A 13,350-nucleotide genomic window follows, 5' to 3' on the forward strand; every position below is an offset into this window, starting at 1 on the left:
GTGAGCCCTCGCGGGCAGGGTCCTCTCCTTTTGTACCAGTTTGTAACTCAGTCTTGTTTATGCTCTTCATTGCTATTGTTTTATATTATGTATGTGCCCCCCTTATCATATGTACAGCGCCATGGAATAAATGGCGCCTTAATGATAAATAATAATAATTCTAGCTATTATTCCACTTCCTCTGTCTTCTCTTCTTCTGGAAAAGCTGGGAGGAAACCAAGGTGGTCTTCGTTTCACATTTTTGATGGCCAAATGTGCCTAAGTGGGCAATGAGGCATCCGAAATCCTATCTAACCACATGACGGTTGCGATCCTGGAGTCTGGTAAAGCTGGGTTGCTATTCAGTTAGCTGGGAAAGCTGGGTGACCACCACCTCTGTAGCCGCTGCTGCAGCTCTTCTAGAGGTTCTCCGCATACTTTTGAAGGCCAAATCCATTTGAAGGAACGGTATGAGCATAACTAATACGCCGTGCTAGTGCTGACCGTGATGTTGGTCATTTTGTAATACATTGGTCACGCCCCACCCTCTGCAATCTTGCACTAAGCAGAATACAACGCATCCGTTCATTTACCAAGACGAGGGATCATCAGCAACCTTCCGCACTACAGCTGCTGTGAAACCACAACTCCCAGCATGCACACGTACCTGGCTGTTCTGGTAACTCTCATAGAAGTGAAAGGAGGTTTCTGGGATTTGCAGTTTCAGGTTGCTGATCCTTGACCTAGACCAGGGATGCTCCACCTGCCGCCCTTCAGCTGTTGTAAAACTACAACTCTCATCATGCCCTGCTGTAGGGTGTCCGAGCATGCTGGGAGTTGTAGTTTTGCAACGGCTGGAGGGCCGCAGTTTGGGCATCCCTGACTTGGACAATGAAACAGATCCTACCTTCCCGACCCGAGAACATTTACTAAGGCTACTTTCACACTTGCGGCAGAGGATTCCGGCAGGCAGTTCCGTCGCCATAACTGCCTGCCGGATCCGGCAATACGGACGCAAACTGATGGCATTTGTCAGACGGATGCGGATGCGTCTGACAAATGCATTGAAATACCGGATCTGTCTCTCCTGAAAAACGTATCCCATATTTCCTTTTTTTGCATTTTTAAAGGTCTGTGCATGCGCAGAACGGAAAGCCGGATCAGTTTTGCCAGAACACTTAATGCAATATAAATTAATGCCGGATCCGGCATTCCGGCAAGTGTTCAGGATTTCCTCGCCGGAGAGAAAACTGCAGCATGCTGCGATATTTTCTCTGTCCAAAAAACGCAAGGCTACTTTCACACTTGCGTTCGGAGCGGATCCGTCTGGTGTCTGCACAGACGGCTCCGCTCCTATAATGCAGACGATGGGATCCGTTCAGAACGGATCCGTCTGCATTATATTTCAGAAAAAATTCTAAGTCTGAAAGTTAGTCAGACGGATCCGTCCAGACTTAGCATTGAAAGTCAATGGGGGACGGATCCGTTTGAAATTGCACCATATCGTGTCAATTTCAAACGGATCCGTCCCCATTGACTTACATTGTAAGTCTGGACGGATCCGTTTGGCTCCGCGCGGCCAGGCGGACATCCGAACGCTGCAAGCTGCGTTCGGGTGTCCGCCTGCTGAGCGGAACGGAGGCCAAACGGTGCCAGACTGATGTATTCTGAGCGGATCCGCATCCACTCAGAATGCATTGGGGCCGTACGGATGCGTTCGGGTCCGCTTGTGAGAGCCTTCAAACGGAACTCACAAGCGGAGCCCCGAACGCAAGTGGGAAAGTAGCCTAAGAGGGACTGAACTGATGCATCCTGAATCTAATGCTCTCCATTCAGAATGCATTAGGATAAAACTGATCAGTTATTTTAGGGTATTGAGCCCCTAGGACGAAACTCCATATCGGAAAACTAAAACGCTAGCGTGAAAGTAGCCTTACAAGGGATCATCACTCAGCTTTCCCAGAAACAGATGAAACTAAGGAATGGTTGAGCAGGATGTTTAACGACTGGACAGAAGAGGGCGAGGACTTATATGCACTGGGGACTTTGGGGATTTTTTGTTTCTTTAGGGGGGGTTGCATGTTTTCGGACACAATCTGCCATTGTTCGGGGCGTTAAGCCCTGGGCGGCATGTGATCCCTGTGCCTGGTCTGAGAGCAGAACCATCAGAAACACTCCTAGGAATTCAAGAGAGAGGAATACAGATAGTAGAAAGCAAGAGAGATAACCAGAGAGGACACAGGGGCTGCGAGACGCAGATAACGCCAAATAGGGCAAAACAGAGACAGACAGACACCAGAAGAGACAGACACAAAGCAGAGAGAGGGGGCCTGAGCTGCGCAGAAGGAGAGAGGGGCAGGGAGAGGATGTAGGGGGGCAGGAGGAGGAGTTAGAGGGGAGGGGGGTAAATTCAGGAAAGTGTAAACAGACTCACTTGTGTGTGTCTCACAGGGCAGAGCGAGCTCAGGGCAGACAGTCACCCACTGACGCCCACCCAAAGCCCGGAGGCAACCGACAGGAGACCCCCTGGTAGCCCGCCGACTCGGTGAGAAAAATGATATGTGCAAGAACATTTAAACTATTGAAACTTTTGTAACTTTTTTTGTTTGTTTGTTTTTGTTTGTTTTGAAAACGCAACAATGTAACAACGAAGATCAGTTCTACAGCAGGGATCTCCAACCTGCGGCGCACGCTGAGAGTTGTAGTTCTGCAGCACCTGGAAAGCTTACGATTGCTGTTCGGGGAGGTTGGTGGGGAGGGGGGGGGGGGTAGTGCGACGTCGCTATGGAAATGTCATATGATGTTGCGTCAGGTGATAAATGATAGAATTGTGAAGTCACGTACAGATGTCGCAGGGCTGAATTTGTTCGGAGTCTTCGCTGTTGATTATGCATGGCGGTATTGCCATAGTGACAAACTCAGCTCTGCTGCATCTGTTTTGTGGCATGTGACTGTACAGCTGAGAAGGCTTTTGGGGGGAGGCAAAGATGATTCCTTGCATGAATTATATAGAAAGCAATGAGCTTATATGGTCATCTGCAGAATGCAGGCTGCACCCAGGCCCTGCGCCACCTAGGACGGCACCAGCATCATAGATGGCACGAGGTCTGCTATAGACTTTGCATCGCAGCCCGTTGGGCATTTATATACCGTCATCTTGTGCGCCATATCACCTCGCCGCCTCGGACACTATCCCCGTTATCTGAGGCCGTCAGCCGCTGTGTTTCAGGCGACCGCTATGGAATTTTTCCAATGCCAAGCGCGCAGTACTGTAACTTTTCCCACTCATTTTTTCCATATGTGCACAGTAGGTGGGGGAGGGGCGCAAGTCAATTCTAGGGAGTTTATAAAGAGGGTTTGCCATTACTGTATGCTCTACGGATGCAGAAGAGTTTGTCGTTTAACCGTTTCTATGTTGCGGTGGAATTATCTGCAGTCCCATGTAGAGTAATATAGCGATACCACAGCACGCTGTGCCCCAAAGTCAGCTCTGCTACATCTGCATGTTTCTATTAGGGTACTTTCACACTAGCGTTTTTCTTTTCCGGCACTGAGTTCCATCCTAAGGGCTCTATACCGGAAAAGAACTGATCAGTTTTAGGCCTCATGCACGCGACCGTTTTTCGGGTCCCCATTCACTTCAATGGGGCCGCAAAAGTTGTGCTGTCCGCATCCGTTGCTCCGTTCCGAGGCCCTGCAAAAAAAATATAGCATTTCCTATTCTTGTCCATTTTGCAGACAAGAATAGGCATGTCTACAATGGGCCGCTCGTTCCATTCCACAAATTGTGGAAGGGACATGGGCGGCTTCCGTTTTTTCTGGATCCGTGTTTTGCGGACCGCAAAAAAACAGATCGGTCATGTGCATGAGGACCTATCCTAAAGCATTCTGAATGGAGAGAAATCCGTTCAGGATGCATCAGGACGTCTTCAGTTACTGAACTACGTTTTGGACTAAAGAAATACCGCAGCATGCTATGGTATTATCTCCGTCCAAAATTCCGGATCAGTTGCCGGAATGCTGGATTCGGCATTAAAAATGTGAAAAAAATACATAATGGATCCGTTTCCCGGGATGACATGCGGCGAGACGGATCCGTTCTTGCAATGCATTTGTAAGACCGATCTGCATCCGGATCCGTCCACATTGCTGTCCGTTTGCATGCAGATTGCCGGATCGCCCTGCCGCAAGTGTGAAAGTAGCCTAAGTTGCTGATATACCCCTGACGATCAGTGACACAGTCCCAGAGGGTGGTCCTTGCTTTGGGGCCCTTCATATTTTTGCTGAAGTACCGTCCATGTATCAAGCATATGTCATTCATACCGTGTGTAAGATTGTGCAAGCACTGCAGGTGCAAGGACTGATCCAAAACAGAGGGCAGCAGTGAGACGCGGGGCCCCGGTGGAGTTGTGCACCTGCATTGAACGTACCACCTTGACCTGATCAGGCTGCAACACTTCACCCCCTTCTATAGTCCCTGCAGTGTCGAATTGGGGGAAATGCAGGGTCTACCCTGTTCATTGGTTACATTGCGTAACAAAGGATCAGATAAGTGCAGCAGAATTGTGAATGCAGCTCTGGATGTGACTACAGTAGAAGAGATGATATATTATATTGCACGATGCAATGGATGGACGTGGGACCTTCCCCACCCCGAGACGCTCCGCACAGAGCTATTGTATGGCCCACTATATGGGCGGCTGGGGGTTTTCCTTTGTATTTCTTTTGCTGTCAGGGAGAGGGCAGGAGGTTGGAGCGATCCCGCTCTGGCAGAGATAGGAATGGCGGACATTCTGTCCAAGGGACAAGCTGATATAAATATAAAAACCAGCCATTGCCAACTTCTAAATATACCCAGCACCGAGCTGTCAGCACCCGGGCCCTGGAGGGGGGCACCCCTCAACTACATAGGACTACCACTCTGATGGGTGTATCTAAACCTAATGTGTGATGCTGTCTGCTCAGCTGCTGTATCTAAGCTTATCATGTGTGATACTGTCTGCTCATCTGCTGTATCTAAGCCTATCATGTGTGATACTGTCTGCTCAGCTGCTGTATCTAAGCCTATCATGTGTGATACTGTCTGCTCATCTGCTGTATCTAAGCCTATCATGTGTGATACTGTCTGCTCAGCTGTTGTATCTAAGCCCATCATGTGTGATACTGAGTGATCAGCGGTTGTATCTAAGCATATACTGCTGACACTGTTTGATGTGCTGCTGTATCTAAGCCTGCCTCATGTGTGACACTGTTTGCTGAATGATGTATCAAAGCCTGGCATGTGTGATCCTGTCTGGTGAGCTGCTGTACCTAAAGCTATTATATGTGATACTGTCAGCAGATTTGCTGTATCTAAGCCTATAATATGTGATGCTGTCTGCAGATGTGATGTATCTAAGCCTATAATATGGGATGCTGTCTGCAGATGTGATGTATCTAAGCATATAATTTGTGATGCTGTCTGCAGATTTGCTGTATCTAAGCCTATAATATGTGATGCTGTCTGCAGATGTGATGTATCTAAGCCTATAATATGTTATGCTGTCTGCAGATTTGCTGTATCTAAGCCTATAATATGTGATGCTGTCAGCAGATTTGCTGTATCTAAGCCTATAATATGCGATGCTGTCTGCAGATGTGATGTATCTAAGCCTATAATATGCTATGCTGCCTGCAGATGTGATGTATCTAAGCCTATAATATGCTATGCTGTCTGCAGATTTGCTGTATCTAAGCCTATAATGTGTGATACTGTCAGCAGATTTGCTGTATCTAAGCCAATAATATGTGATGCTGACTGCAGATGTGATGTATCTAAGCCTATAATATGTGATGCTGCCTGCAGATTTGCTGTATCTAAGCCTATAATATGCGATGCTGCCTGCAGATTTGCTGTATCTAAGCCTATAATATGTGATGCTGCCTGCAGAGCTTCTGCATCTGAGCCCATCATGTTTGACACCGTTTGCAAAGCTGCTGTATCTAATATTATCATGTGTGATACTGAATCATGAGCTGTTGTATCTAGGCATATCCTGCTGATACTGTTTGATATGCTGCTGTATCTAAGCCTTTCATATGTAATACTGTCTGCACAGCGACTGTATCTAATGCTATCATGTGAGATACTGTCTACTGAACAGTGTATCTAAACCTTTCAAGTGTGATCTGCTGTACCTAAGCCAATCTTGTGTGATACAGTCTGCAGTATGCTGTATTTTAATTCCATAATACGGTATGTGGTACTGCCTTCAGAGCTGCTGTATCTAAGCCAGTCATGAGTGATACTGTTTGATGTGCTGCTATGTCTAAGCCAACGGTGTGCGATATTGTTTGCATTGCTGCTGTATCCAAGCGTATCATGTGTGATACTGTCTGCAGAGCTGCTGTATCTAAGCCTATCATGTGTGATACTGTCTGCAGAGCTGCTGTATCTAAGACTATCATGTGTGATACTGTCTGCTGAGCTGCTGTATCTAAGACTATCATGTGTGATACTGTCTGCTGAGCTGCTGTATCTAAGACTATCATGTGTGATACTGTCTGCTGAGCTGCTGTATCTAATCCTCTCATGTGGGATACTGTCTGCTGAGCTGCTGTATCTAAGACTATCATGTGTGATACTGCCTGCTGAGCTGCTGTATCTAAGCCTATCATGTGTGATACTGTCTGCTGAGCTGCTGTATCTAAGACTATCATGTGTGATACTGTCTGCTGAGCTGTGTATCTAATCCTATTATGTGTGACACTATCCTCTGGCCCACTGTATCTAAGCTCATCATATGTGAAGAATAACTTCAACAAATTTCAAAGGTCTTCACACTCTGCTTGCTGTCGGTGAATAGCAACAATTTTTTCACATTTTTTTTATATTCAGACATAGGCTGAAATCCTGCATTTACCAAATCCTTATCATAACTGAAGGTTTGCTACAATTGCATTCAGTCTAAACAGCCTTCAGCACCAATCTCTCCTGTTCTGATGGTTTGTTACAATGTATCAGGGCAGATAACACCAACCCAGTCTGTAGGCCAGGCTGTTTAGCTCACAGTGGATTATTACATTGGAACAAGCAATGGTAACAAAGCCTCAGCTGTAGTTAAGTATCAAGTCAGGAAGAGCTTCACTGACAGCAGAGATATTGAAAATATTGAAGAATTAAACACAAAGTATATGAGAAGGCTGCAGAACTCTTTGGTACAATGACTCAGGGTGTATTGACATAAGACAGGACAGGGCCGGGAATGAGGCTTTTGAGGACACGTCTGTGAACCTTTCACTTTAGACAAATAAACGGACACTGGGGTTTTTTGGCAAATTACAAGAGACATTTCTGCAACACAAAGATCACACATCGTATCCCCAGGGAGGTTTAGAGTAAAACGACAGGAGGCCTGACATATAGTAAACGGCATCAGATGCTTTACTACAATAACAGGCGATGTCATTAGCAAGAGGCCTGCAGCCTGCGAATGTTTGAGCATGCTGGGAGTTGTAGTGCCATAATAAACTAGTCTTAATATTTATAAATGGGACAAATATTCCATGCTACTAAAAATACAGTAATTAAAGGGGTTGCCCCAAGAAAAAATATTCCACAGTTTCTAACCCAGCCCCTGGATTTGAATTCTTTTCTAATTGTATACAATAAAAAACGTATCTGTATAGCGCCATCTACTGTTTGTTTTTTTCTTATTTCTTTGGCCTGCTCAATGAGACGGCCGCACATGCTCAGTTTAATTTTTCAACTGCCTCCTGAGCTGTGATAGGGAGAGCATGGACACGCCTCCTGAGCTGTGATAGGGAGAGCATGGACACGCCTCCTGAGCTGTGATAGGGAGAGCATGGACACGCCTCCTGAGCTGAGATAGGGAGAGCATGGACACGCCTCCTGAGCTGTGATAGGGAGAGCATGGACACGCCTCCTGAGCTGTGATAGGGAGAGCGTGGACACGCCTCCTGAGCTGTGATAGGGAGAGCCTGGACACGCCTCCTGAGCTGTGATAGGGAGAGCGTGGACACGCCTCCTGAGCTGTGATAGGGAGAGCGTGGACACGCCTCCTGAGCTGTGATAGGGAGAGCATGGACACGCCTCCTGAGCTGTGATAGGGAGAGAATGGACACGCCTCCTGAGCTGTGATAGGGAGAGCATGGACACACCCCCTGAGCTGTGATAGGGAGAGCATGGACACGCTTCCTGAGCTGTGATAAGGGAAAGCATGGACACGCCTCCTGAGCTGTGATAGGGAGAGCATGGACACGCCCCCCAGAGCTGCCGCAGAAAAGACACTCCCCTTGAGCTGCCAGCTTCATTATGTCACCTTTCGGTGTGGGAGGGAAACCCACACTGAATGTAGGAGGGAAAGGGATGAGGGGAAAAGGCCTGGAAACTAGGGAAAGGAGCAGCTCACCTCCTAGATAGAGTTGAGCGAACACCTGGATGTTCGGGTTCGAGAAGTTCGGCCGAACATCCCGGAAATGTTCGGGTTCGGGATCCGAACCCGATCCGAACTTCGTCCCGAACCCGAACCCCATTGAAGTCAATGGGGACCCGAACTTTTCGGCACTAAAAAGGCTGTAAAACAGCCCAGGAAAGAGCTAGAGGGCTGCAAAAGGCAGCAACATGTAGGTAAATCCCCTGCAAACAAATGTGGATAGGGAAATGAATTAAAATAAAAATTAAATAAATAAAAATTAACCAAAATCAATTGGAGAGAGGTTCCATAGCAGAGAATCTGGCTTCCCGTCACCCACCACTGGAACAGTCCATTCTCAGATATTTAGGCCCCGGCACCCAGGCAGAGGAGAGAGGTCCCGTAACAGAGAATCTGTCTTCATGTCAGCAGAGAATTAGTCTGCATGTCATAGCAGAGAATGAGGCTTCACGTCAGCCACCACTGCAACAGTCCATTGGCATATATTTAGGCCCAGCACCCAGGCAGAGGAGAGAGGTCCCGTAACAGACAATCTGGCTTCATGTCAGCAGAGAATCAGTCTGCATGTCATAGCAGAGAATCAGGCTTCACGTCACCCACCACTGCAACAGTCCATTGTCATAAATTTAGGCCCAGCACTAGTGTTGAGCGGCATGTCCCATATTCGAATTCGCGAAATTTTGTGAATATTCGAAAGAATATTCGTAAAATATTCGCGATTATTCAAATTCGTTATTATTTCGCATATGCGATAATTCGAATTTTCGCATCGCATAATACATATGCTATGCAAAATTCACATGTGCGCTAATGAAATCGCCTTACGAAGATTCGCAACTCAATTCAATCACTAATGTATGAATGCAATGCCCTTTGCCTCTGTTCTGGGACAAGTGTAGATATTCGCATGTGCGCTAATAAAATCGCCTTACGAAGATTCGCACCTCAATCACTTTCTAGGGAATGTGAGACTTTTGGGAATCAATCGAGATACAGTGGGGGGTGATGACAGTAGTTGACAGAGTACAGATCAATGTAATCTGTAAGGTGGAAAGTAAAATAAAAAATACGAATATTCGTAAATCGAATTTTACGAAGTTCTACGTATTCGCGAATATGGTGCTATACTATATGAATGCACAGGCCTTTGCCTCTCTGTTCTGGGGACAAGTGTAGATATTTGCATTTGCGTTAATAAAATCGCCTTACGAAGATTCGCAGCTCAATTCAATCACTAATGTATGAATGCAAAGCCCTTTGCCTCTGTTCTGGGACAAGTGTAGATATTCGCATGTGCGCTAATAAAATCGCCTTACGAAGATTCGCAACTCAATTCACTAATGTATGAATGCAAAGCCCTTTGCCTCTGTTCTGGGACGTGCCGATATTCGCATGTGCGCTAATAAAATCGCCTTACGAAGATTCGCGCCTCAATCACTTTCTAGGCAATGTGAGTAAGATCTGAGCTGTTGGACCTTTGGGAAACAATCAATTATATGTGTACTGTAATTTTGTGGGGGGGGGGAAAAAAACAAAAAACGAATATTCGTTTTTACGAATATATAGCACTATATTCGAAATATTCGCGAAATCGCGAAGTTGCGATATTCGCGAAAAAAATTTGCTTTTCGAATATTCGCGCTCAACACTACCCAGCACCCAGGCAGAGGAGAGAGGTCCCGTAACAGACAATCTGGCTTCATGTCAGCAGAGAATCAGTCTGCATGTCATAGCAGAGAATGAGGCTTCACGTCAGCCACCACTGCAACAGTCCATTGGCATATATTTAGGCCCAGCACCCAGGCAGAGGAGGGAGGTCCCGTAACAGAGAATCTGTCTTCATGTCAGCAGAGAATTAGTCTGCATGTCATAGCAGAGAATGAGGCTTCACGTCAGCCACCACTGCAACAGTCCATTGGCATATATTTAGGCCCAGCACACACACAGGCAGAGGAGAGAGGTCCCGTAACAGAGAATCTGGCTTCATGTCAGCAGAGAATCAGTCTGCATGTCATAGCAGAGAATGAGGCTTCACGTCAGCCACCACTGCAACAGTCCATTGGCATATATTTAGGCCCAGCACACACACAGGCAGAGGAGAGAGGTCCCGTAACAGAGAATCTGGCTTCATGTCAGCAGAGAATCAGTCTGCATGTCATAGCAGAGAATGAGGCTTCACGTCAGCCACCACTGCAACAGTCCATTGGCATATATTTAGGCCCAGCACACACACAGGCAGAGGAGAGAGGTCCCGTAACAGAGAATCTGGCTTCATGTCAGCAGAGAATCAGTCTGCATGTCATAGCAGAGAATGAGGCTTCACGTCAGCCACCACTGCAACAGTCCATTGGCATATATTTAGGCCCAGCACACACACAGGCAGAGGAGAGAGGTCCCGTAACAGAGGATCTGGCTTCATGTCAGCAGAGAATCAGTCTGCATGTCATAGCAGAGAATCAGGCTTCACGTCAGCCACCACTGCAACAGTCCATTGTCATAAATTTAGGCCCAGCACCCAGGCAGAGGAGAGAGGTCCCGTAACAGAGAATCTGGCTTCATGTCAGCAGAGAATCAGTCTTCATATCATAGCAGAGAATCAGGCTTCACGTCACCCACCACTGCAACAGTTCATTGGCATATATTTAGGCCTAGCACACAGGCAGAGCAGAGAGGTCCCGTAACAGACAATCTGGCTTCATGACAGCAGAGAATCAGTCTGCATGTCATAGCAGAGAATCAGGCTTCACGTCAGCCACCACTGCAACAGTCCATTGTCATAAATTTAGGCCCAGCACCCAGGCAGAGGAGAGAGGTCCCGTAACAGAGGATCTGGCTTCATGTCAGCAGAGAATCAGTCTGCATGTCATAGCAGAGAATGAGGCTTCACGTCAGCCACCACTGCAACAGTCCATTGTCATAAATTTAGGCCCAGCACCCAGGCAGAGGAGAGAGGTCCCGTAAAAGAGGATCTGGCTTCATGTCAGCAGAGAATCAGTCTGCATGTCATAGCAGAGAATGAGGCTTCACGTCAGCCACCACTGCAACAGTCCATTGTCATAAATTTAGGCCCAGCACCCAGGCAGAGGAGAGAGGTCCCGTAACAGAGGATCTGGCTTCATGTCAGCAGAGAATCAGTCTGCATGTCATAGCAGAGAATGAGGCTTCACGTCAGCCACCACTGCAACAGTCCATTGTCATAAATTTAGGCCCAGCACCCAGGCAGAGGAGAGAGGTCCCGTAACAGAGGATCTGGCTTCATGTCAGCAGAGAATCAGTCTGCATGTCATAGCAGAGAATGAGGCTTCACGTCAGCCACCACTGCAACAGTCCATTGTCATAAATTTAGGCCCAGCACCCAGGCAGAGGAGAGAGGTCCCGTAACAGACAATCTGGCTTCATGTCAGCAGAGAATTAGTCTGCATGTCATAGCAGAGAATGAGGCTTCACGTCAGCCACCACTGCAACAGTCCATTGGCATATATTTAGGCCTAGCACACAGGCAGAGGAGAGAGGTCCCGTAACAGACAATCTGGCTTCATGTCAGCAGAGAATCAGTCTGCATGTCATAGCAGAGAATGAGGCTTCACGTCACCCACCACTGCAACAGTCCATTGGCATATATTTAGGCCTAGCACACAGGCAGAGCAGAGAGGTCCCGTAACAGACAATCTGGCTTCATGTCAGCAGAGAATCAGTCTGCATGTCATAGCAGAGAATCAGGCTTCACGTCAGCCACCACTGCAACAGTCCATTGTCATAAATTTAGGCCCAGCACCCAGGCAGAGGAGAGAGGTCCCGTAACAGACAATCTGGCTTCATGTCAGCAGAGAATTAGTCTGCATGTCATAGCAGAGAATCAGGCTTCATGTCAGCCACCACTGCAACAGTCCATTGGCATATATTTAGGCCTAGCACACAGGCAGAGGAGAGGTTCATAAAACTTTGGGTAGCCTCGCAATATAATGGTAAAATGAAAATAAAAATAGGATTGAATGAGGAAGTGCCCTGGAGTCCAATAATATATGGTTATGGGGAGGTAGTTAATGTCTAATCTGGACAAGGGACGGACAGGTCCTGTGGGATCCATGCCTGGTTCATTTTTATGAACGTCAGCTTGTCCACATTGGCTGTAGACAGGCGGCTGCGTTTGTCTGTAATGACGCCCCCTGCCGTGCTGAATACACGTTCAGACAAAACGCTGGCTGCCGGGCAGGCCAGCACCTCCAAGGCATAAAAGGCTAGCTCTGGCCACGTGGACAATTTAGAGACCCAGAAGTTGAATGGGGCCGAACCATCAGTCAGTACGTGGAGGGGTGTGCACACGTACTGTTCCACCATGTTAGTGAAATGTTGCCTCCTGCTAACACGTTGCGTATCAGGTGGTGGTGCAGTTAGCTGTGGCGTGTTGACAAAAGTTTTCCACATCTCTGCCATGCTAACCCTGCCCTCAGAGGAGCTGGCCGTGACACAGCTGCCTTGGCGACCTCTTGCTCCTCCTCTGCCTTGGCCTTGGGCTTCCACTTGTTCCCCTGTGACATTTGGGAATGCTCTCAGTAGCGCGTCTACCAACGTGCGCTTGTACTCGCGCATCTTCCTATCACGCTCCAGTGCAGGAAGTAAGGTGGGCACATTGTCTTTGTAGCGTGGATCCAGCAGGGTGGCAACCCAGTAGTCCGCACAGGTTAAAATGTGGGCAACTCTGCTGTCGTTGCGCAGGCACTGCAGCATGTAGTCGCTCATGTGTGCCAGGCTGCCCAGGGATAAGGACAAGCTGTCCTCTGTGGGAGGCGTATCGTCATCGTCCTGCCTTTCCCCCCAGCCACGCACCAGTGATGGACCCGAGCTGCGTTGGGTGCCACCCCGCTGTGACCATGCTTCATCCTCATCCTCCTCCACCTCCTCCTCATCCTCGTCCTCCTCGTCCTCCAGTAGTGGG

The 13,350-nt window shown here is 47.8% G+C and overlaps 1 protein-coding gene across 1 annotated transcript in view; it reads left to right on the forward strand.

Moving 5' to 3' along the window:
• The first annotated feature begins 2,367 nt into the window (after positions 1-2,367).
• Positions 2,368-13,350, forward strand: part of FXYD1 (FXYD domain containing ion transport regulator 1) — a 48,387-nt gene continuing 37,404 nt past the window's right edge. Inside the window, exon 1 of the mRNA XM_044282573.1 lies at positions 2,368-2,524. The gene's annotated coding sequence lies outside the window, so the exon portion shown is untranslated. The remainder of the gene's footprint in view (positions 2,525-13,350) is intronic.

This window comes from Bufo gargarizans, chromosome 2 (assembly GCF_014858855.1).
Source record: "Bufo gargarizans isolate SCDJY-AF-19 chromosome 2, ASM1485885v1, whole genome shotgun sequence".
Taxonomy (NCBI): domain Eukaryota; kingdom Metazoa; phylum Chordata; class Amphibia; order Anura; family Bufonidae; genus Bufo; species Bufo gargarizans.